Source organism: Leptodactylus fuscus, chromosome 4 (genome assembly GCF_031893055.1).
Source record: "Leptodactylus fuscus isolate aLepFus1 chromosome 4, aLepFus1.hap2, whole genome shotgun sequence".
Lineage (NCBI taxonomy): Eukaryota > Metazoa > Chordata > Amphibia > Anura > Leptodactylidae > Leptodactylus > Leptodactylus fuscus.
The window spans coordinates 84,878,478-84,904,611 of NC_134268.1; the positions used below are offsets into that span (position 1 = coordinate 84,878,478).

At 41.8% G+C, this 26,134-nt stretch overlaps 1 protein-coding gene across 2 annotated transcripts in view; it reads right to left on the reverse strand.

Annotated features, from left to right (window-relative positions):
• MBP (myelin basic protein) overlaps positions 1 to 22,043 on the reverse strand; it is a 138,693-nt gene extending 116,650 nt beyond the window's left edge. The window contains exon 1 of one of the 2 annotated variants that reach the window (XM_075270773.1): positions 21,876 to 22,043. The gene's annotated coding sequence lies outside the window, so the exon portion shown is untranslated. The remainder of the gene's footprint in view (positions 1 to 21,875) is intronic. The other variant, XM_075270772.1, reaches the window with a different exon arrangement.
• Between the last annotated feature and the right edge of the window lie 4,091 nt (positions 22,044 to 26,134).

The window sequence follows — 26,134 nt, forward strand, 5'->3', positions numbered from 1 at the left end:
GTCACCAGAAAAATAAAGAAAATATATCATCTAGTAATGTGAAGACAAACAACCCCAAAATCGCCAAATCATTAGAACACAACTGGCTGCGGCAGGAAGGGAATATATAAGCTGTGCGAGCGAATATCAGGGGACACCCCAGATTTAGAGCTTATGAGCGAAAAGACACCAGAAGTGACCCCCAAAGTGACCCCCAGAGTGACTCCCCCAATCATAGGAGCTACTGGGACATAGTAGGGAATTTGGTGTTCCCAATGTCCTCCGCACAGCTTATATATTCCCTCTTCGCCATCCGCTGTGCAGTCACGTCTGGGATACTAATACTCACTACACCCCCTGAGAAATTCTTTGAGGGGTGCAGTTTTCAAAATGGGGTCACTCCTTTGGGGAATCCAATTTTCTGGTACCTTACAGGCTCTACAAACATGACATGGCGTCTAGATACCAAACATCTGAATCTGTACTCCAAAAGCCGCATAGCGCTCCTTCCCTTCTGCGCCCTGCTGTGTACCCCAACTGCAGATTATGCCCCATGTATGCCACATGTATGACACTGGTGTACCCGGGATAACGTACATAATGTCATATGTGGGTATAAACTGATATTAGGGCACAGCCGGACACAGAAGGGAAGAACGGTTATTGGGTTTTTGGAGCACAGACGGTTTGGTTTTTGGATGCCATGACACTTTTGCAGAGCTGAAGCGCCAGTAAAGTGGAATCCCCTGATATGTGACCTTATTTTGGAAACTACACCCCTGAAGGATTTCTCCAGGGGTACAGAGAGCATTTTAACCCCCAAATGTTGCTATAACTTATTATCCATAAATGAATACGCAGATGATTGTGAAAGGTGAAAATGACCATTTTTCCAGGAATACGTCATTTCAGTGCCTAATATGTTGTGCCCACCTTGTATCAGAGATGAACGCTCTGAAAGCTGTTGTGCCCGGGATACCCGCTTACCAGTGTTTGGAGTGTCTCTGCTGACATAAGTCGGGCACAACATATCAGATACTGAAATGGCGAATCTCTGGAAAACTTCATTTTTAACTTCTCATTATCAGCCGCAATTTCATTTCTGGAAACCAAATAAATGCAACACTCAAGGGTTAAAAATGCTCGCTACACCACTTGATAAATCCCATCTGTGGGCTAGTGTCCAAAATGGGGTGACATGTCTGCGGATTACACTTTATTGGCAATTCAGGGGCTTTGCAAAAGTGACGTCCAAAAACCAAACTGTGCTCCAAAAACCAAAATAGCGCTCCTTCCCTTCTGTGCCCGGCTGTACCCAAACAGCCGATTCTACCCACACATGGCATTAAGTCCATTATCCAGGGTACACCAGTGTCATACATGTGGGCATACACCGCCATTTGGGTACACAGCAGGGCGCAGATGTGAAGGAGCGCTATGTGCTTTTGGAGTGCAGATTTAGGCTGCATTCACACGGAGTAACGCCAGGCGTTTTTTGTGTGTATTTTTACAGCCGTAAAAAGCAGTCTCCATTGAGTTCTATAGTAAAATACGCCTGTATTTTTACGTCCGTAATTTTACGGACGTAAAATTACGGACGTAAAAAAACGCCAGCATTTTACTATAGAACTCAATGGAGACTGCTTTTTACGGCTGTAAAAATACACACAAAATACACACAAAAAACGCCTGGCGTTACTCCGTGTGAATGCAGCCTTAGATTGTTGGTGTTTGGACACCATGTCATATTTGCCGAGACCCTAAAATTTCCCCTACAAAATGGGGTCACTTCTTGGCGAATTCCAGTTTACTGTCACCTCCAGGGCTCTGCAAAAACAACATGGCGCCCCAAAAGTCCCTCTAACTCTGTACCCCAATAGCTAAAAAGCGCAGTGCTCCTTCCCTTCTGAGCCCTGCTGTGTTCCCAAGCAGCAGTTTACACCCACATATATAATTTTTTGCCCCTCGGGATGGCCCCTTAATAGTTTTAGGAGTGCAGGTCTCTGACAACACAAAGTGGGTGCAACGTATTGGGCACCGAGATGGCAGATTTCTTTAAAAATTTCAATTTTCATTCTGTACATTAATTTTTGGGAAGCATTTTTAGGCTCAAAATGATAATACCCCTTGATACATTCCTTGATGGGTGTAGTTTTTAAAATGGGGTCACATCTGAGGACTTTCCATTGTATTGGTACTTTAGGGGCTCTGCAGATACGACATGGCACCTGAAAACTATTCCAGCAACATCTGCCCTCCAAAAGCCAAATAGCGCTCTTCTCATTCTAAGCCCCACCATGTTCCCATACAGCAGATTATGGCCACATATGGGGTATTGCCGTGTTCAGGAGAAATTGTGTAACAAACTGTGGGGGGCTTTTTCTCTTTTAACCCCTTGTGAAAATGAAAACTTTGGGGATAAAGGGACATTTTAGTAATTTTTAACCTACACATCCTAAGGTTAGTAAAATCTGTGAAACGGCTATAGGGTCAAAATGCTCACTATACCCCTCAATGAATATCTTAAGGGGTCTAGTTTATAAAATGGGGTCATTTATGGGGGTTTTCAATTGTTTTGGTAACTCAAATCTTGTTTGAATGTGCAATGGGCCTGAAATATCTGCAAGCAAAATTTGTGTCTTGAAATCCAGTTGGTGCTCCCTTCTTTTTGGGCCCTGCCGTGCGTCCGTACATAGAATTAAGGCCACAAAGTGTACATTTTTGAACACGGGAGAAATGGGGCCATCTATTTTGGGGTGTTTTTCTTCATTTTCATGCCTTGTGTGCAAAAAAACTGCCTTTAAAATGACTCTTTTGTGTAAAAAATATGAGAATTTTTTGTTTGACGCAAATTCTTTTAAAACCTATGGGGTCAAAATACTCACTATACCCCTCAATGAATACCTCAAGGGGTCTAGTTTATAAAATGGTGTCATTTATGGGGGGTTTCAATTGTTTAGGTAACTCAAATCTTGTTTAAATGAGCAATGGGCCTGAAACATTTAGAAGCAAAAATTGTGTCTTGAAATCCAGTTGGTGCTCCCTTCTTTTTGGGCCCTACCGTGCATCCGTACATAGGATTAAGGCCACAAAGTGTACATTTTTGAACACAGGAGAAATGGGGTCATCTATTTTGGGGTGTTTTTCTTCATTTTCATGTGTTATGTGCAAAAAAACTGCCTATAAAATGACACTTATGTAAAAAATATGATTTTTTTTTTTTTGACGCAAATTTTCTCAAAACTTATGGGGTCAAAGTACTCTCTATACCCCTCAATGAATACCCTAAGGGGTCTAGTTTATAAAATGGGGTCATTTATGGGGGGTTTTCAATTGCTTTGGTAACTCAAATCTTGTTTGAATGTGCAATGGGCCTAAAATATCTGCAAGCAAAATTTGTGTTTTGAAATCCAATTGGCCCTCCTTACCTCTTAGGCCCTACTATATGTGTGTACATAGGACTAAGGCCACAAAATGAACATATTTTAACACGGGAGAAGTGGGGTGATATATTTTGGGGTGTGTTTCTTCTTTTTGATGTGTTGTGTGCAAAAAAACTGGCTTTAAAATGACATATATTTGAAGAAAATGAAAATGTCATTTTTTTCATCATTTGTAATAATTCTTGCAAAACAATATTTATTTGATCAAAATACTCACTATACCCCTCAACGAATACCTGAAGGGGTCTAGTTTTCCAAATTGGGTCATTTAATGGGAGGTTCTGTCATTATTCCACCAATTCCTGTCTGCAAACAGAGCTTGGTACAGGAAAAAATGACAAACTCAAAATTTCCAAAATTTGCTTATAAACTTGATAAACTTGTAAATTGTCTAAGTTACTCAAATATGCTAAAATTATTTCAAATATGCTTGAAACACAAAAGGAACATTTGGAAGTATATAACTACTAACTTTTTTGCCCTGTATTATTGTGTATATGTGAGATATCACAGCTAAAAATGGAAAACATTGAAAAATTTTCAAAATTTTCAGCATTTGCGAGTTTTTAAATAAATTTACGCAAGTTATATCAGTCTAATTTTACCTTCTCAGTAAAGTACAACATGTCACGAAAAAACAATATCAGAATCGCTTGGATGTGCTATACTGTTACAGAATTATTCACTGATAAAGTGACACAGGGCAAATTTCCAAAATTTGGCTTGGTCATTAAGGTCCAAAATAGGCTGGTCACTAAGGGGTTAAAATAAGATTAGCGTTGCCTGAATAGCCTTTTCACAGGCTATTCAGGCATAAGTGGGGCTCATACGGCATAATTTTGCTGAAAGAGCCCCTTTGAAGGCAAGGTATCATTGACAGAATACATATGAGCTCAGGGTTCTGGAAATATATAGCCATAGATCTCTGATTTCAGTTCAGCGCTGCATTTTCATTCTAAACTAACCACAAGGATTTTCTATTACACCAAATCAACAGTAATAAAAAGAATTTTAGATTAGTTTGGACAGGTTGCTTGAATCGTGTTCCCATATGGTCCAGCTTTCCTTGAGCTATATTCAAGATTTCCATTTTGTATGTCCATCCTCATTTCTATTTCAGAATCCTTCAATTCAGAGTACACTTTTATAATACATGTTTAGGAGAATTTATGCTGTAAGGTCATAAAAAAAATAAAGCTCTACTGGGTTTTAAATTCTGACTGCCCAGAAGATTTCTATGGGTTTTATTTATATAAAATATAATATATACATAATAATAGATTTCATTTTCGACGAACCTGTATTTTAGCACCTAACATAAAACATATGCTTACTTAAAACATTTTACAGCAGGTCTATTGCACACATCTGTTTGTACCCTTAGGGAAGCATTATAAGTAGATATATAAAGGTTTTTAATCTGTCCCTGCAACTCATTATATGGGATGTCTTATGTAGGGTAATAAATATACTGTAACATTTCTATCTATACTAAATGTATATCAGTTTCTTTCTTCTCTGGTATAAAATAAAAAGACAGAAGAAAAGGTTACAATTACAGCTTGTACCACAGCTATCGCCAAGGTAGATTTTAATGTTGAATTAACATTTTTCTTGTTGTAATGTATCTAATATATTACACTTAAGAAATAAAGATAAGTAAATATCTAGCTGTTAGATCAAATATTGTATGTAAGTCAGTGTCTGTTCCTGACCTGCTTTCCATTTTCTTATAGCTTGGTAGCTTTTTATGTCATCCTCATTAGGAAAGAGCCGAAATCTCTCTCCTACGGGGTGCCTAAGGTAGTCTCACAGGGCTGTAATCTCTCCCCTACAGGGTGCCTAAGGTAGTCTCACAGGGCTGTAATCTCTGCATTACAGAGTGCCTAAGGTAGTTTCATAGAGCTGTAATCTCTGCCCTACAGGGTGCCTAAGGTAGTCTCACAGGGCTGTAATCTCTGCATTACAGAGTGCCTAAGGTAGTTTCATAGAGCTGTAATCTCTGCCCTACAGGGTGCCTAAGGTAGTCTCACAGGGCTGTAATCTCTGCCTTACAGGGTGCTTAAAATAGTCTCAAAGGGCTGTAATCTCTGCATTACAGGGTGCCTAAGGTAGTCTCACAGGGCTGTAATCTCTGCCTTACAGGGTGCTTAAAATAGTCTCAAAGGGCTGTAATCTCTGCCTTACAGGGTGCCTAAGGTAGTTTCATAGAGCTGCAATCTCTCCCCTACAGGGTGCCTAAGGTAGTCTCACAGGGCTGTAATCTCTGCCCTACAGGGTGCCTAAGGTAGTTTCATAGAGATGTAATCTCTCCCCTACAGGGTGCCTAAGGTAGTCTCACAGGGCTGTAATCTCTGCCTTACAAGGTGCCTAAGGTAGTTTCATAGAGCTGTAATCTCTGCCCTACAGGGTGCCTAATGTAGTCTCAAGGGGCTGTAATCTCTGCCTTATAGGGTGCCTAAGGTAGTTTCATAGAGCTATAATCTCTCCCCCAGAGGGTGCCTAAAGTAGTCTGAGATCATCATTGGTGACGCTGCGGCTCTTTGCTTCCTTTTGAAATTCCTCTTGTGCATGAATACAAGCCTATCATGGGCTTAGAGCCAATTCAGACAATCATTCATTCTGCTTATTTCTAGTGTATAAAATTCTGACCAAAGGCTGACAATAGATCATTCTGGACACATAGGTGCACAGCTTTTTACCAAGCAAATGTCTGATTCCTGTGCTGTGACTGTAACAAGCTGAGCACCCGCTTGTCTATCACATGACCGTAGGCTGTACAATACATGAACATAGTCAGAATTTTATCCACTGGAAGTAAGTATGAAAGACAGCAAGCAGAGATCTTTAAAACTGTGAGTGATTGATACAGAAAGTATATTGCACAACTTTTTATCATATAAACAGTACCATTTATTTGCATATGTGTCCATGGTCCGATCCTACAGTTACTGTATGTGTTCTCCACTACCTCTGCTTTTCTCTTTCACTAGCTGTAGTTTACGCTATGTTTTAATGTGGTTTTATGACATTTTTACAAGAAAACATGCCAAAAGGACAAAAAAAATCTTCACCTCTAAACACAAGCTTTAGGCTAAGGCCCTACGGGCCGTATCCGCAGCACTAAAGCGCTGCGGGAAGAACTGCTGTGTGAATGCATTGTGGTACTTTCCGCAGCGCTTTTAAGAGAAAGTTCACAGTTTTCCTATGGGGACTTTCTCTTAACATTATATCTATGGGAAATCCGCCGGCGTTTCCTAAAATATAATTGACATGCTGCGATTTGCAAAGCCGCAACAGCTTTTCAAATCGCAACGTGTCCGCACTGCGATCTTTTCCGCAAAGTGGAGATGGGATTTCATCCATCCATTTTGCCTGCACTGTACAACGCCGCGATTTTTCTCGCAGCGTCTCCGCTGCGGGCAAATCGCGGCGTTTCTGGTCCATGGGGCCCTGGCCTTAGGCAGCAATTTTATTAATAGAATATGAGGAAACTGAAGACTAAAACAAGAATATCAGTCAATGTTGTGGGATATCATATGCAAACAGCAACTTCTAACTAAATAAAGGAAGCCAAATAGATGACTAGGATTTCATCATTTGCTGACTCAGAGATCACACCTTCATTCCTGTGACACACCTGGTCTGATACAGTATGGTACAAGTGTAGGCAAGGGCACAGTCTACCAAGTCTCCTTAGGGTGGTAAAGGTTAAATGGACACATATGGTGTTAAGAACACAATGGCACAGAATGTTAACTTGATTCTTTCAGTGAGTTTTCATGGGTTTTGTTGTTTAATGTGATAAGATACCACATTGCAGAAATTAAAGTTAAAGAGAACCTGTCAGGTGGTTTTTCCACTTTAAACAGGTTCAAGCTTGTGCCACATCAAGTAATGACCTTTCCTATGGTGCCCCTCACTAAGAGTTCTCTTGCTGAAAAGTGAAGTTATAAGCTTTGAAAACCTCACATTGCCATAAGTAAACTTACCTCACCTGTGATGCCAGGTTGGCAACAATGAAGTAGGGTTTATTGACCCAAGGCATACAACCAGATTTGGCGCAAATTATTTTTGGTTCCAGAGTATAATGCATGAATGTCCTGGGGAGGTGAGTAAAAATACCAAACTGTTATACTCAACTTGCCTCATCTTTCCTTGGCTTCCTGTGGTCCTGACGCTGGGATACCCCAGACTATAATGATAACGCTTCTGGTTTATGCCCAAAATATACTTCAAGAATATTCATCAAAACAAAATTGCGAGGGTCGCCCATCTCTAGATGTAAGTCACACTGCACCAGGTGTGACTTAGCACAGGAACTGCAAGACTAGATGAAGCTGCTCCCTGTCTCCTGTGACTAGTTAAGGGAAATTTACATTTGCCAAAGTGTAGGCAAGCTGTAGCCTTAGCTTTAGAAGCTGATAACTTTTCTGTTTCGATTGTTTTTATTGCATTAAAAGGAAGGAACAGGGGAGTGTAGGAAAATATAACATTAGTATATAAATGCCATTACCTGCTGTATGGGAAGAATATGCAAATCTGACTTCCATGATGTAATTAGGATGCCAGTGTCTAAAGTATGCACACCAATAGAGGGCGCTGATGGAGGCACTGGCATCCTAATTACATCATGGAAGTCAGATTTGCATTTTCTTCCCATGTTCTTTTGCACAGTGGAGCGCTCATGGCTTAATAAGACTCCACACACCTAAATGGTGGTCTCTCCCTATGGAGTGACGATATCCCCTCAACCCTGTCTAAGCCTCTCACCTCTGCCAGATCAGTCCTCTCTGTGCCAAGCTGATGAGATGCAAATACATCGAAACAGCTGTCCTTGGCTGAGAGACTGTATCTGGTAAAATCCCAATATCATTGCAAACAAAGGCCTCTGAGAAGGTTGGCATGATGTTAAAGGGAGCGCCCTCTATTGGATGTCTTGACAAACTCTGTTTTCCTAATTACATCATGGAAGACAGACTTGCACATTCTCAGTCAGCGCTCTCTATTGGTGTACATACGTGAGGCACTGGCATCCTAATTACATCATGGAAGTCAGATTTGCATATTCTTCCCATGTTCCTTTGCACAGTGGAGCGCTCGTGGCTTAATAAGACTCCACACACCTAAATGGTGGTTCTCTCCCTATGGAGTGACAATATCCCCTCATTACTTGCTGTAGTACGGGACTATACTACAATTATACAGTCTGTAGACCATACAATATATACAATAGCATAGTCAGTGTATATTACAAATGTCAAAATCAGGTTTCAATATGTTTTATCAACATGTGTAACAACAGGGGAACAATATGGAAGAAGAGATCATCTTGGATCAGTAGAACATATACCAGAGTATTGACAAGGAAATGCGAATATATCTAGACTGGAAGATAGGACGCAAAGTTAGATGTTTTCCAGCATTGCCAATCGTTAAAGAATTTTGAGTTTGTATTGGCTGCGGGCATATAAATAAATATATATATATATATATATATATATATATATATATATATATATAAAATATATACATATAATGCACATTGACTTTCTCTATAATGGTGGTCAGAGTGGGGACAGTATTTGATTTCCAGACTGAGGTAATGGTAGAGAGGGTTGACATGTTTCAATGACATCATACTTTTCTGTTTGGACTGGGGATTCGGGAGATATATGGATAGAAAGTAGATCTGTTAAAGTTTATTGAGCTCCAGAGTGGTTAGATTAACGGGCAGTCCCAGAAAAGGTGTAAAATGGTACCTATTTGTCTATAACCTCTCCAACATTGAGAGGAAATGGAGGAGAATATTTTAGACAAAACATATGGAGCGTAAGACCATCGGTATAAAACTATAGTAGAGTTCATGGTGGATGGCACAGAAGCTTATAACTTTTCAACATGAGAAAGCCTAGAAAGGGGCACCATAGGAAAAGTAATGCTGCACATGCTGGGACCAGGGGTGAAAAAAACAAATGTCAGGTTCCCTTCAAACTTTTCTCAGTCTGTACATTTACACATAGCAATGGTCACACCATTACTACAATCTTTACTGGTCCATTACTGATCAAACCATTACTCCAAAAGTGGCAGATAAAAGGGCTACATACTGACATTCTGTTTTGCTGTGGTGAGCTACTAGTACCGCTATCTGCAGCATCTCACATTCTGTCTGAATACAGCTTTAAAATACTTCACCATCCAAGTTTTGTGCACAGCTTCCTTTGCAGATATACATTTGTTGTGTATAAACCATTTTTCAGAAAAAACAACAACTTTTTCTGTAGTATTATTCATTGACTTATTCTCTGCGGACTTTCTCCCATATTATACCTATGTTTCTACAGTTATAATTTGAAAACGCAGCTTTTCCGCTAAGGATTTTTTTCTGCAATGATTGGATGGGATTAGCCAGAATCTCATTCACTTTGCAGGTACAGTAAAACAGAGTGTTTTTGCCTTGTTTCTGCAATGACAAAAACACTATGTTTTCGCAACATGGGGCTTTATCCTTTATACTATCATTTATCTATTATCATTATCACTATTTATTATCATTATCCCTATCATTTATTATACTATCATTTATACTATCATTTATTTATTATCATTATCACTATTTATTATCATTATCCCTATCATTTATTATACTATCATTTATTATCCTTTATACTATCATTTAAACTAAATTTTTCTGCCTATCACGTAGGAATAGCGTTAAGAGAGGCTATTCTTCTCCTACCTTTAGACGTTTTCTCTGGGCCACCGTTCGGTTAAAATCCCGTTTTTTGCCGGTATGCAAATGAGTTATCTCGCAGCACTGGGGGCGGGCCCCAGCACTCAAACAGCACTGGGGGCGTCCCCAAAGCTGCGAGAGAACTCTCCAGCGCCGCCTCAATCTTCTTCAGGAACAGGGTCTTCACATGTCTTCTTCCGGGGGTTGGATTCAAACTTCTAGGCCTCGGGTTTAGGGCAAAGCCGACTGCACATGCCCGCCGGCCACAAGAAAATGGCTGCTTACACATCATTGTAGGCATTTAACCGAATGGAGGCCCGGAGAAGACATCTAAAGATAGGAGAAGAATAGTCTTTCTTAAGGCTATTCCTATGTGATAGGCAGAAAAAAATTGACTTTAAATTATAGGATCCCTTTAATCCATAAGAAAATTAGGTTCTTATTGGAGCCTGGGCATGACCATTCCTGCTGGTGGTCTGATTTTCTTTACTCTACATCAGTTGGGAAAACATAGGTGCATGTGCAATAATGTAGAGGACACCATATTAGGGGAGAAAGACAGTACTGCAAATGAGCAGGATTTAAGAAACAAAGCCATGACATTAGATGAATCCAGGTGATAACAGTCTAGGTGTATGCTATCAAGCATATGGAGAAATATATAGGTCTATATATCAGCTGAACTTTATGGCCCAAACCCAGACCTGGATTCTAAGTATGAGTAACCTACAATTCTATTTATTATTTTTATCACGTATATAGTACCATCATATGCTACAGCACTTTACAGACATTGTCAAGCACTTTCCTATATACAGCTCACAATCCACATACCCTTGTCTTTGGAAAGTGTTGGGAGAAACTGTTGCAAACACAGGGAAAATTTACAAACTCCTTGCAGATGTTTTATTTGGTCAGATGCAAACCCAGGACTCCAGCGCTACAAGGCTGCATTGCTAACCACTGAGCCACCATGCTGCTCCAGCCCTTACAGCTAAATCAGCCTGTATAAAGTACAGATAGTAGAGCCGCAGGGACTCCTAGCACCATAGATGCTCAAACGCTGGGTCTCCATAGCCAGTGCTACAAGAGATTAAGATTTCTTTCTGCAAAATGATTGAGGTTAGGCGCTGATAGACTACCTTAAAGCTCCATGCACATTGCTCTGTACAGATACAAAGGCCAAACTATAGAGCTGTGAGCAATGCAAGTGAAAAACTAGCATTATATTGGATGGTCTTAAAGAATGACTATGTTATAGTTTTACATTCATTTCAAACATCTGCTACTTTCACATGTACTAAAACAAAGAGTCAAACATGAAAAGTAACCCTAACATAAAACACAAGAAATCACCCACATTCTGTCTGCTCCATATATGAGTAATTTATTGCTGAAATAGTAAAAATATACAGGGAATTTCCCTGTTGTACAGACTTTTATACATCTACCCACCTGCATTAACATTACTTCTCATCACATATACAAACTTCCTTTTCCTTCAGACAACACAAGAATTTTTTGCATTTTCCTTTATGCACAGTGTTATAGAAATTATTCTAAATTTTTACAGACTGATGTTTAAAGAAAGAAACAAGGTGCAAAATTGCAAAATCAATGTATCCTGCTCTAGGGTTATGTTCACACTACTGTATTCTTTTCCCTTGTCCTGCTCAGTCGAGAGGATCGAAATAAAGTAAAGAAAAGTCTTCCTTAAAATGGATACAAATGAAAGACCATCTGTCTGTATTTCTATTAAGGATGGACAAGGGATCAAAGAACCTCCTGAAACATCTGCCAGCTCAGTTATGGACAAGATTATTTTGATGATGTTACATCCACGCCATCCAGTGCCACGCTGCCACTGACTAAAGGATGCGTCACTGCCTGTGCGCTATCCAATCAAGATTACTAATATGTGAATAACTGAAAGCTAAATTCCCAATATGAATCTGAAAAACTGGACATTTTGCATGAATAGAAATATCCAAGAATATTTGCACACATACAAAAACCATCAAACACAGATCCAACGGACAAACGGCCGTGATAAGGATTTACTTAATGATGTTTAATTGTTTCTGACTGTTGTGAGATTTAGTGTTTAGCCGCGCTGAACTGAATAGGACTGATCTGCAGAACAACTAGCTGGAGATAGAGAAATAGTCTGGTCCTTGCAATGATGCTTTCACCCTGCTGCTTCCATATATACTCTAGCATGGAGTTGTTTGTATACTCTCAACCAGCAGTCATAAATGTAAAAATGTGGTTCAACCCTTGTAAAACTGGAGCTGCATTCACATATACACCAGTTATCTTCAATTCAATTTGAGAACGTTATCATATTATAGAAATTGTTTGGCACCAAAAATTTTCACATTTTTACATATTTTTCCAAAGCTCACAACAATTTTTCATAAGCATGTGGGAAGGGGGAAGAGTCCTAGTGCAATGTTTACAGTCCGAATTCACCTTTGTGCTCACCTTTGTGTGTACACCTTTGTGTGTATATAGAAAACTTCCTTCAAAATCCAGAGAGAATGTGTTTATATGAGAGTTCTATGGAAGGTCAATTGACTATAGGACAAAGCTTCCATCGAAATCCTTGTGGCTCGTTCACACCTGCGCCCGATCTCCGTTCTGCAGGTTTCCGTTTCCTGCACAAAACTGAGCAGGAGACGGAAACCTGCAGGACTCTTTCAAACCTATTCATTTGAATGGGTTTGAAAGATGTCCGGCCGTGAGCGCCAGTGAGCGTTTTATGCTCTCTGCCACTAAACCAGTTTTTTTAAAATCGGACACAGAGTCGGAGATGCAGTACTTTGTGTCCGGTTTAAAAACAACGGTTTCGCGGGCGTGAGCATAAAGCGCTCACCGGCGCACACAGCCGGACCCGGTCTGTGCTTTCTGTCTACTTGCATGCAGAAGACGGAAAGCTCAGAACGGACTCCGGGCGCTAGTGTGAACCTAGCGTTACCATCTGTGATCTCAGGACCTGGCTATATACTACTCCACCATTATAATGTAATTCAACTGAAAATCCATTCTTACAAACTATGAAGTTTTATCAAAAATAATTTCACCAAAAAGCAATTACACAGAGCGTAATCTGCAATTAGCCACCAGTTTCCATATTCAGTTTGATTAAGCCTGAAGAGACCCTTGTACACAGCTAGCACTAGTCTTTGGGTTTCGTGAATCATACAGCATGGCCGAATAACTCTTCATTAACTTAGAAGAATAAAACAGCAGGCTACTTACAACGCTCCATCAGTGCAAGCTAACAAGTACAACCAGCTTAATAATCTGTACAATGTCGCCATATGTAACACTTCAGTACTCAGAATCAAGTACGTGAATATAAGTCAATTTCAGACACTTTGCGAGCGTCTACCACTCTCCTTATTATACTGTCCCCAGAGGAACAAGATAAGTGAGAGCCTCAGATTAACAGACGTTGTCTGAAAGGAAGCTGAGGCCTATATCATCCTTCAACAGAAAAGCGAAAATGGGACACAGGGACATTTCATCCAAAGGGTCAATTCTAAACTTTAAAAAATCTTAGCAAGTCCAGTGTCTAAGGAATAGGAGTCAATATACAAAAATAACCAGAAACTAAAGGTCGTATTCCACTCAGATAGTTTACAACTGGATATAGAAACTGGATGCCTCGGTTACTTTACTATGCAAAGAACATATGTCGCTTCCCTGCCGTATGTTCAAAGCAGAAGAACATTATGTAGATAGCCCGGGGTAGACAAGTCACTGTAAGAGACAGACAACTTCAACGGGCAGTTTCATTATTTTAGTATCCAGCAAAAAGAATTGTCTTAGATATCAGTAGAAAACAATAGCAATAAAGTTTTGGGCTAGCTGGCTCAAAGTAGCCTTGAAATAGGTGAACCATATACCGAAGCCTTAGGCCCCATGCATGTGGAGGAATATGGTATATCAGCTGGATTTGCCAGGCCAGACTCAGTCCAGAGAAACAGCCACCCTGCATCAAAGTAGGAGCCCCTGCCTCACCATGGCTCTTCTGTCCCATAATATATATAGTCAGGGGAAGATTTGGCCATAACTCAACCCACACAATTGTGTGGAGCCCCAGAAATCAGGGGGGCCCCGCAGTGGAGGGAAGATGTTTGGCATTTTCTTTTAAAAAATTGGCCTCTATTTTCCTCACCCATGCCAGCTCCTATCCTGTCTGGACCAGTATTTCCCAACCTTTTCAGACTTGGGGCACTTTTACCAAATAATTTTTACCAAAAAGACAAAAAAAATTGACACTTTTTGTGATTTGTGTTTTTTAGTGCCGTTTTTGAAATTACAGATGGATCCACATCAAAACCCCATGCATTTTTCTGTTGCAGTTTTGATGCAATTGTAACTGCATCACAATTGCACCATGTGAATGCATCCTCAAAGCTACACCATCCTATACTTTCCACCCAGGACATACAAAACTTCACTCTTTACCATCACCAAGCTCCCTTAGTGGACCTACAGACTACCATGCTCCGTAGTGGCCCACCATGCTGTACATGATCCCTAGTGGTCCTCAGACACATAATAATGTTTTCCAGTGTCCCCTAGATACCAAATAATACTCCAAAGTGGTCCTAGAACCTAATAATGTTCTTCACTGATCCCCAGAAACCTAATAATCTTCCTAGTGGCCTCAGACACCTAATATTGCTCCCCCCCCCAAGACACTTAATAATTCTCCCCAGTGGCCCGCAGGCAAGTAATAATGTTCTTCAGTAGCCCCCAGGCAAATAATGTCGCTTGCGACCCTCAGACAAGTAATAAGGTACTCAGTGGCCCCTAGGCAAGTAATAATGGCCACCAGTGAACCCCAGATAAGTAAAAATGTCCCCCAGTGGACCCTAGAACCTAATAATGCTCCCCAGTGACCCCCCTGGTAAGTGGTAATATATCCCTATTGGCCCCCAGGTAAGAAATAATGTCCCCCAGTAGCCCCCTGACAACAGATTAAGTCCCCCAGTGGCCATCAGACAAATAATGTCCTCCAGTGGCCCGCTGACAACTTATAATGGGCTCCAGTGGCCCCTTGACAACTGATAAAGTCTCCCAGTGGCCCCCCGAGAAGTGATAATGTCCCTCAGTGGTCTCCAGACAAGTAACCATGTCCCCCATTGGCCCCCTGACAAGTAATAATGTCTCATGTCTCCTAAACTACTAATAATGTCCTTCAGTAGCCCCTTAACAAATAACAATATTCCCCAGGATGTAATGTGCAGGTCCCCTGGAGATCAAAGTGGAGGCAGGTGACAGGAGCACGTATAGGTGAGTAAAATATCTGCTAGTACATGTTGGAATAATCCAATAGGTTGAGGTCTACCATGTCACTATATGGGGGTCAAAGAAAAGTTCGAGAATATACAGTGTGGGGGCCAAAAAAGAGGCAATATACTGTGTGGGTGAAAAGAGGAGACATATTCTCTTTAGGATCCAATAAAGGGGGCAATATACAGTATGAGCTCTACAAAAGGGGGATTATAATGTGTGTGAGCCAATAAAGAAGGGGTGTTACCTAAAAAGTTTGATTAATGGAGGTACCATGCATAAATTTGCTTGGGACCCCCCAAATGTATATAGCACAGGACAGTACCACTGCACCGCTGTAGGGAGGTCGGAACCCCCGGCATCAAAGATCACCGGGGACTAAGGGGCCAGTTAGCTCCACTGCCAGGACTGCCTTGTACACAGATAACAACATGATTCTTGCTATTGTGCAGGCCAGCCATAAGAGTTGGAGCACGAGAAGTGGCTTCTTCTTACCAGCAGTGCGCTTATATAAAGGAATTTACAGGGTCATTTTTGATAGAAAAGAATAGGTTATATGGCAAAAGGATATTCCAAACATGCAAAGACTGTCAGACTATCAGACTGTCTGACATAAGTAAAGCCAAGACAGACTATCATACTGCTGTGAGGGGACAATTCTCTCTATATAGTCCTTGCAATGTAGGGCTTGCTTGATAAATGTAGCTCTTCAATTGTGGCCGAAATATCTGAACCCATAAAATAGAAAAGATATCTAAACACCACAAACTGTTACTAAATTGTGTGGACTGGCGACTCACAGGCGCTATACTACAGCGTAAGTATAGCATCCCAAACCGTCTTCTGTAAGTGCTCCTTACCTAGGGCTATATATGGCTGGTTCACACCATGACTAGGGTGCTAATGTGGTGTATATATCAAATAAACCCATAGACTTCAAAAGCAAAACACATGCCAAAATTATATTCCCTGAAGTCTTTTTTTCTTAAGACTTTTAGTAATTACCGCCACTTTAAGTAATTAACACTAAGCTTGCTAAGATGCAATAGCCTAATGGTTTCTTTCACCTGTAATGGGCAAACACATCAATACGTCTTGTAACCTCTCCTTAACAGCGCTAGAAACACAAACATTTAGGATCAATCCTTATCGTCCTGCAGTTGCAGACTCCCTCTCTCTTGACCTTTGACCGAGCGGCTTTCCGCTCCGGACTAGGTCCAAATGAAAGGGCCTAGTCCAGAGGTATTGTCTTGATGTGGCCGCCGTGGTGGTTTCCACTGCGGAATCCGCGTCAAGATAGGACAGGTCGCTTCTTTTTTCCGCGAGCGGTAAAATACCGTTCGTGGAAAAAGGAAATGACCGACTCCCATTGAATTCAATGGAAGGCGCTTTTTTGACACGGATTTTGACACGGATTCCGCGTCAAAATCTGGATCAAATAACTACATGTACCATTCCAGGCTTTGTTATAGGGACCCATTGTTATTTGTTACACCTTTGTGTACAGCTGCCAGTAAAAGTGTTCTCATAACACTACCAGCCTCCATAAGAGTGACCACCACCGCCCCCCCCCAATTAACAGTAACAGCTATATAGCTCAGGACTATGGCAGTCACAACCCCTTTATAGCAGTGACAGCCACAACTCCTATGATAGTAACAATCCACAAAATAATAAGAGAAAAACCAAAATATTCTATTCTATAGCAAACTTGTGTGTACTTTTGGCCAATAGGTATGGCATAAAATTGAAAAGTGTGAGCCAAGAAAAATTCTTATCCTTCACTGCACATTTATCAAGTCAACAGCATGAGTCAGTAGGAAAAGCTGACAAGACAATGACAACTTTAAGGAAGTTTGGATGAAAATCTTATTATTTTTCTAGGGTGTATTCATAAATTGCAGTCATGTAAAATCATAGTAAACATGGTGGTTTAGCAAAAAATAGAGGTAATAAATGCAATATGGCCACATCATGTGAATACTTGTGATATCTTGTAATAACCTTCTGGCATGCCCACATACATCACCCACTTATACCCAGTACATATATAAAACAACTTGCCTACTGTTTCCATTTTCTGAACTATGGGGGGAAGGCAAAATTAATAATAATTTAGCATTTCTACTGTACTAATGATGACCCAAATAATATACAGTACACTTGTGAAGCAGTCTGAAAATGGTCTCAGTGTAATGATGTGGCCCTAAGTATCCCAGCATTGCTTAGTCTGTAGTCTTCAGATTTTTCTAAATCCATGATCTCATAAACTTAACAGTCAATCCCACTTTTTATTTATGTTGTCTGCACCTGAAGAAGTCAAGTTAAAGGTTTTTTACAGGTTAACAATACTGATAACATATCTTAAGGATAGATCCTCAATATCAGATTGGTGGAGTTCTATCATCAGACACCCCCACCAAACAGCTGGTCTCAGAAGTTGATACGCAGAGAATGGAGCAGGAAGCAGACAGCATTGCTCTCTGTGTAGTGACCAAACCAGGTTAGTGCAGATCAGCTCTCATTTCTTCAAGTGATAATAAGCTGCACTAACTTGGTTTGTCCACTACACAGAGAACAGAACTGTCTGCTTCCTGCTCCATTCTCTGTTTACTAATTTCTGAGACCAGATGATTGATGGGAGTATATGATGACAGAACCCCACTAATCTGATATTTAGGACTCATTCTTAGCATAGGTAATTAGTATTTTTAACCTGCAAAAAAAATCTGCAGGCTAAGGCTGCAGCAAACAAAGCGCTGCGGGAAAAACCAAGGTGGTAAATAATAATAATACATTTTATTTATATAGCGCCAACATATTCTGCAGCACTGTACAATTTATAGGGTTCAGATACAGACAGACATACATAACAAAGAACGTCATTTCACACAATGGGACTGAGGGCCCTGCTCAAAGCAGTTTGTCACCAATTGGTTTTCAAAGAAAGTCCGCAGAGTTTTCCTCTGCGGACTTTCTGCTTCCATTATACCCATAGGGAAACCGCCAGCGTTTATGCCAAGTGGGACCTTAAGGGTAAGTTCACACGGCGGAAACCTTTTCCGCCAAGTGACTTTTCCATGCGGCTAGCCGCAACAGGGTGCAGATGCAGTGCATTGGCATCCTGTCAAGGCATCCGGCTCCTGATTAGGCCTGAATGATTGGGACTAAGCAGGAGGGAGTCTCCACAGGGAGATAGGGCATGTTGCTTCTTTTTCCCACTAGCTGAAAAAAATCGCTAGTGGGAAAAAAAAAGTTAGTGACTCTCATTGAAATGAATGGGAGACGTTTTTGCAGGCGGATTCCGTGTCGAAATCCGCCTGCAAAAAACACTATGTGAATATACCCTAACTTGACGCCACTTCAGATGCAGAGGTTCTGTGGGCAAAGACAGACAACAACATATATATATATATATATATATATATATATATATATATCTAGTTGGATTGACCCCTTAGGATAGGTCATCAATATTTCTAGCTTAAAAATTCCTTAAAAAAAATGGAGAATAATGCTGGTCAGCCAGTGAATAGAGAGAGATGCCAGAAAGTTGGACTTTCAGTGTCTGGGGAATGTTTGTAAGGACAACTTGACTGTAGCTAAGAAGGCCTGATGCGAGAATGTCCTTATTAGCAGGTGAAGGGCAAGTAACCTGTATAGTTATAGTTATGGTCAGGCAACAGGTTCTGACTAGTAATAATCTGGAAAGTTACCTTAGGTGACGCCCCAACTCTTGGCAGAGCAATGCAAGTAGCAACACCTGTACTGAGAAGTCATAACATCAGACATTTTGGAAAAGCATAGTTAACAAAACTGGGCGATCCAGGTGCCAAAACAAGGGTGAAGCAGTTGACAGAGTATCAGTGGCATCTGTTAGAGTGGCCCATAGCTGTGAAAGGCACAATAATACTGTCCAGGTCTGGGAAGATAGAGCTGGTGTGGCTCCTGCCACCAGTGAGGAACAACAAATGCCTCAGAGAAAGAGAATGAACCACAGGAACAGTAAGCCTCCAAGGAGAGACATGACTCAAGATGGCGGCCAAAGATATAGTAAGCGCCACAGAACCACTGACTGCCATGTACAGAGGCACCACGCAAGCAAATCTTCTCCTCCTAAACTCCCTAAAACCGGGTCATAAGTAAAGGTTTCACCCCTGCTTCTACCTAATCATTCATGCGGCTGTGCATTAGACTGGGTTTACACAGTGCCTTTGTACAGAAGAACTGCATGCAGTTTATAACTGTAGTTATATGTAGCACATGTTACTATGCATTTCACCCACTAGGTAAAGGCCATTGAATAGAAAAACTCTGGCTGCTAAACTAAGCATAGCCACTTTACAAATGCATTGTGCTGTGCTTGGTTATCACATGGTCTTTTCAAATAGCTGATCGATGAGGGTCCCATGTGTCAGACCCCTGCTGATCTTCCACCGATGACCCAACCAAAGGATAGGCCATCAATGTAGAGGGGCCTGGAACCTCTTTAGAAACTGCATGCAGTTGTTTAGTAAATAAGAGCTGTATAAACCCAACCTATAGAGACTAAGCCTGACCTCGGCTTATGACCACATTGCCTTGAGTAGCAGTTGCTTACTGAAAGGAACTGATTCATTGTTGCTGTTATCTGCTGTGTTATCCACCGCAGCCTGCACTGGTTTACACCTACTCAAATAAGTATTTGCTAGCAAAAAGGAACCCATTGAAGTCAATGGGAGGCTTTTTTTCAGCGCTGAAAATCCACACCAAATTCCTCACCATTTTCCTCCATGTGAATGGACCCTAAAGCTGAGGCCCCACGTTGCGGAAATGCAGCTTCTTTGGTTGCAGAATTTACTGTGGTTTTTTTTTTTAGCCAAACCTAGGAAAGGCTACAAAACAAATGTGAAATATATAAGAATCTCTTATATTTCTACCTTTTGCTAAATCCACGCCTGACTTTTGTTTAAAAAAAAAAATGCATTAAAATCTGCAACAAAAAAAGCTGCATTTGCACAACGTGGGGCCTCAGCCTAAAACATGGGGAGAACATACAAGCTCCATGTACAAGTTGTCCTTGGTCAGATCCAAGCTCCAGTGCTGTGGACTATGCTTTTTTTTCCGTTAAAGGCCTGTTCAAAACGGATCTAAAACATATGAAACTTGTCCATCAAAAACCGACAAGAGGAAAAGGAGGTTTTTGCTTTTTTTGTTGCAGATTCTGCTGCAGTTTTTTGAGCCAAGCCAATAATGGCTACAAAAGGAATGGGAAATATATAGGAAGCTCTTATACTGTACTTCTATCTTCTGCTCAATCCACTCCTGGCTTTGGCTCATAAAAAGCAGCAAAATCTGCAACAAAAAAAGCTGCATTTCCGTTACCTGGGGCCTCAGCCTTAGGCACATTTATCAGTGTATTTACAAGGTAGAGTTGGAGGACCTCCATACATATATTAGTGTAATGCGTATAGCCAGCTTTAGGCACATTTATCAGTGCATTTACACCAAGTTCCTGACATGTTTTACACCACCTTTATTTTCCTCTGTTAAAAATAAACAGATGGCCTCTCTCACTTAGAAAAGTTTTCTTTCCATGCAGAAGCGGAGAATTGATGTAGTTCAGTAGCTCTGCCATATTTATATATCAATCAATGTTTGGCATGTCGGGTAATAGGGAGCAATGAACTCTGTTATGACCAGTAATAGTAAATGTCCTTGGTATGTTCTAGTGCTCTGCCTGCAGGACATGATATGCCTGGAATCAGCAACTACAATCCCCTCAGTATAAATGCTAAGACTCTGTCCTATGAGACTTGTCACTTAACATAGCAGATCCAGCAGATGTTTATGTGGAGAATAAGCCACATAAGCAGAACACTTCACTGCAGCTTTGCTTCCTGTATAGAGGGCGGGGGAAAACAGACAACTTGTTTTTTTCAGCTTTTTTTCACTACTACTAGCCACGCCAGAATGTCAAGGCGGAAGCCTCAGTAACCATTCAGACTTCACATGCAGAGGGTACACAGTGTGCAGAGCAGTAAATGGCACATTGGGAACAGATGCTGTCTATCCCCAGCCAGCAGTGACAGCGCTCAGCTCTGAGCTTCTAGGGTTAATGGCTGTGACTGCAGTAACACATGCTAGGTCTGCATGGCACCAGTCACATATACCATGTTACATAAGGGAAACGTCATGGACATAGATGATCACTGGCTGCACTGATTGATGGCTGGTGTCTGTACACTAGGGCATATGCCACCCACATCTCATCAGTGCCAACCTATCCCTGCTCAGCCCTCCTCCAGCACAGTGGGATAAAGGTATATAGTGCAGCCAGGCTGGATTTCCTGGTCAATGCAAAAACCAACGTGTGGCCAGCCTCATACACACACATATATACATACATACGAACAGCTAGATGCACCCACCGTGTGTACATATAGGCGCCTCCAGGGGTCCACTGCTTGTCAATGGCCAGCACTATATGGAGGAACAGAGGTAAGCAAGCAGATAACAGGTTAAGGAAATTCTACCCAGCCAGGTGATAATATCTTCCTGCCCGGACTCTGTCAGGAGCCGCCTCCACCCCCAGCACAGGCTGCTCCACCTCCAGATGTGCTCAGGTTAGTGCAGGGCGCTCAGGGCTCCTTCCTGCACAGCAGAGGTGCAGCTTTCCTTCCGTCTCAGCGTTCAGGGGATTAGATGCGACACCTGCTGGAGCTGCTCGGAACTGCAGCCGTCCTACAGTAAAAGTCTCCACAGAGCAATTTGTTACTTGTTTCAGTAGGATTATTACAGCACAAGTCACTTCCTCTGCCCCATAGAGGGGACCAGTCTGTACCTACAAGAAACATACCACCCTCACAGCTCGGGAATCTTACCTCATGATTTCTTTTAATAATGCAAATAAACTTGGTTGCTCAGTTGTTGGTTTGTGTTCCTTGTTTCTCTGTCTCATGTGGTGCCAGCCTGTTGTAGGGCGCTGTTTACACTGGCACTAAATATGAATTGTTTCTGGAAGGATATTTAAGCCTAGTTCACACGGACTAGAGACCGAGTATTTCAGTCCTGATTTTGACACTTGAAACGCGTCAGAATCAGGACCAAAATGCGCCTACTGTGGCTAGCCGCGTTTGTCCCGGCTTCCAACAGTCGCGGCTTCTCGCTCCGGAGTAGGCCCAAATGAATGGGCCTACTCCGGAGGGTGTCCGCCTCAAGAAAAGGCAGCTCGCTTCTTATTTCCGCAAGCGGGAACAAACCGCTAGCGGAAAAAAAGATCGCTAGTGGTCTACATAGACCTCTATTGTGAGGGAGCGGATTTTGAGGTGGATTCCGTGCCAAAATCCGCCCCCTATTGTCAGTGTAAATGCACAAAAATGATCAATGATGTGACAGAAGTGTCCAAAGTGTCTTAGATTGTAAGCCTTTGAGGTCAGGCCCTGGTTGTGGTGTTAGTCTATTGTACTTGTTCTTGTGTATTTTGTGCTTTATATGTAAACTAATAATAATAATTCATAATCTCCATAGTTCGAGCATACATAAGAATAATTTGCCATCTCCGGCAGTATTAGCTAATGTATACAGCACTCCTAGCAATATATATTCCTGCCATGTCTTTAGGAGAGTCATCAATAGACAATGGTGCTCTCTGCCAAGCTAAGAGAAAGCCGATCATGATGGAAGCAGTGGCGTAACTACCGGGGTAGCAGGGTTAGCAGCTGCCACAGGGCGCGGGACATTAGGGGCCCAGCGACAGCCGCTACTGCTCGGTAACGGGCCCTATTTACTTATAGACCCCCAAGTATAATGATTGGAGGCCCGGGAGAGGTAAGCAAACATAAAAAAACTGTGTTACTTACCTTTCCATGCTCCTGGCAGGCTTCGGGCCTACTACTTTGAGGTCCCTGATGTCACATGACCGGGGCCTGCGTCCTGGGTCATGTGACATCCGAACATCAAGGAAGATGGCCGACACCACCGAGGACTGCAGCGGAGCTGGGGATAGGTAAGTGACAGTGTTTTTTTATGTTGGTATCCTCCTCGGTCTCCGATTATTATACTCTGGGGTCTGAAAAGACCCCAGAGTATAATAATTGCTCATGGGTGTCCACAGTGGGGCATAATACTGTGTACTGGGGCCACTATGGGACATAATACTGTGTGCAGGGGCCACTATGGGACATAATAGAGCGCGCAGGATTGTGTGTGGGGGAGGTCAATCGTTGGGGTCTTCGACGTCGGTCAGGGGGGCCCATGTTAAAAGTTCACCATGGGGCCCCACCATTCCTAGTTACACAACTGGATGGAAGTCACATACTCTGAATGTCTGCGAATGACTGTGTCTATATGGCTATATTCACATCACCAAGTGTCTCAGCCAGTGGCGTAACTAAAGTCTTGTGGGCCCCGTTGCAATCTTTTGTCCGGGGCCCCCTACCTTATCCCTACAGCGAATTCTTGATAGTGATGGTTATGGGTGCTAAGGAGTTTAATCAACCTTAGTGTGGGTAGGATAAACTTGGCGCCTCCTTGGTTTATGGGCCAGATGGAAGCTGCAATCTCAATACTGATGCCAGTGCTTATGGCCACCTAAGGCTTCTGGGCCCCGATGCGACTGCACCCTCTGGACCCCCTCAGGTTGCTTAGCCATGCTCAATTTTTAAAAGAGCTATCCTATTGATCTGAATGGGTCCATGAAAATATTGGATTGCATGAAAAATATGGCCTAGAACCATGATGGCGAACCTATGGCCCGCAGAGCCCTCTCTGCTGGTATGCGCACTATTGCCCGGATCGCTCGCTAATTCGGGACAGGATTCCCTGTTATTGAGCGATTGCTGCCTTCAGTTGTATGTGAAAATACAGCTGAAACATGTTAGTGTAGGCCGCTGTGTACTGTAGAGTATATAATACTGTTGGGGGGCTACTGTGGAGCATATACTAATGTGGGGGGGGGCTACTGTGGAGAATATAATACTGTCTGGAGGCCCAAAGTGGAATATATAATACTATATGGGAGCCACTGCAGAGCATATAATACTGTCTGGAGGCCACTGCGAAGCATATAATATTGTCTGGAGGCCACTGTGGAGCATATAATACTGTGTGGGGGGGTCCCTCATTATTGATATCACACAGTATCTGACGTGATAGCAGATGTGATATTGTTACAGGCTGTGATAAGATTGCACGGTCACTATAAAACAGATCCTGTGTGATGTAAATGGTGAGCATTAATTGTTCAAAAGTACCAAATACAGAGACCTTTACCTTTCAGTACAAAGATGTTTGTATTATTGAAAGCCCTGTAAAGCCCCATTTTGCGGGTCCGTAACTGTCCCCAATTGTGGATCCGCACAGTATTAAGGTTAAAATGCCGTCTTGGCACTTTGCGATAATTTAATGGGTTTTGGGTTGCAGTTCGGCCACTCGATCTCAAAAAGGTTCACCATGACTGGCCTAGAGTCAGCACTTTTGTGTGCGTATCACCTAAGGCCTTATCCTCACTACTGTGCTGTTTTTCTAACATTCACGTAACATGCATGAAAAACAGCCGAGTCAGTCAGTTCAATCTTGTTGAGGGGCTTATTTACATGAAAATGAATCACTGCCATGTGATAGCCGCTTCCTAAATCGCCGTCATGCGACTTTTTTACTACATCTCATCTGTCCCATCAATTTTTGCATCTGTCAACCAAAAGTGTTCAGTGTGAGGAGTGATAGAAAAATAACTGTTGTTCAGGAATATAGGAGCAACTCAATAACAACAAGAGGCAGTATACATAAAACACACTCCTGTACAAGAAGGACTTATTTTTTAAGTCAGCCTGGGGCGGTGAAAAAAAATCTAAATAATCCATATTCACCTTTTGGGCGTCAGTGCAAAGAATTGCGGCGCAGAGATAAACACATCTAAAAATTCTGTTTTCATTGATTCATTAAAATGTGAATCATTTTCTAGGAATCCGGGGAATTAATTCCTCCATCTCAAGTATAACAACGGCAAAGATGAATATTCGCGCTAAGAAATAGGTAGGACTGACTGTCCTAAAAACAGAAGAGATCAGCCCTTTGAAGGTTTTGCTAGCATGTGCAACTCCTATTATTTTTTGCTATTGACTGTGGTGGGTGTTTGGTGACCATTTTTGTTATACACTGTATTAAGCTATCTAAGGGGCAGTTCACACGGAGTAAACTGGCGTGCAATCTGGCACGTATACGCGGACGCAAAATTACGGGCGTAAAATAACGCGCATTATACGATCGTAATCCCCATTGAAATCAATGGGATCTTTTTTGAGCGTGCAAACTTTGAGACGTGTATACGTGCCAGATTGGGCGCGAGTCTACTCCGTGTGAACTGCCCCTAACTTCCTTTCTAATAGAAAACAGGCCGTAACATTCTCCATAGCAGCCCTCTAACTGAGCTGTTACCAGGGAAATCCTATATATTTGTGTTGTGAATAAGCATTTACCAAAGGGGTGATCACTTCAAATAACTGTATCTTCAGTTGTATACCACCTACAAAAATGGCATCACAAGAAAGATGACATTCTCTGTTTTCATTTGAACTACTAGCTATCACAGAATGAGCTATTCCTAGTTATAAGCACAGTCGGGAATTTGAACTTAACCCCATAAAGAAGGACTTTCATGTTATGAAGCACATGCGGTTTTATATACCGC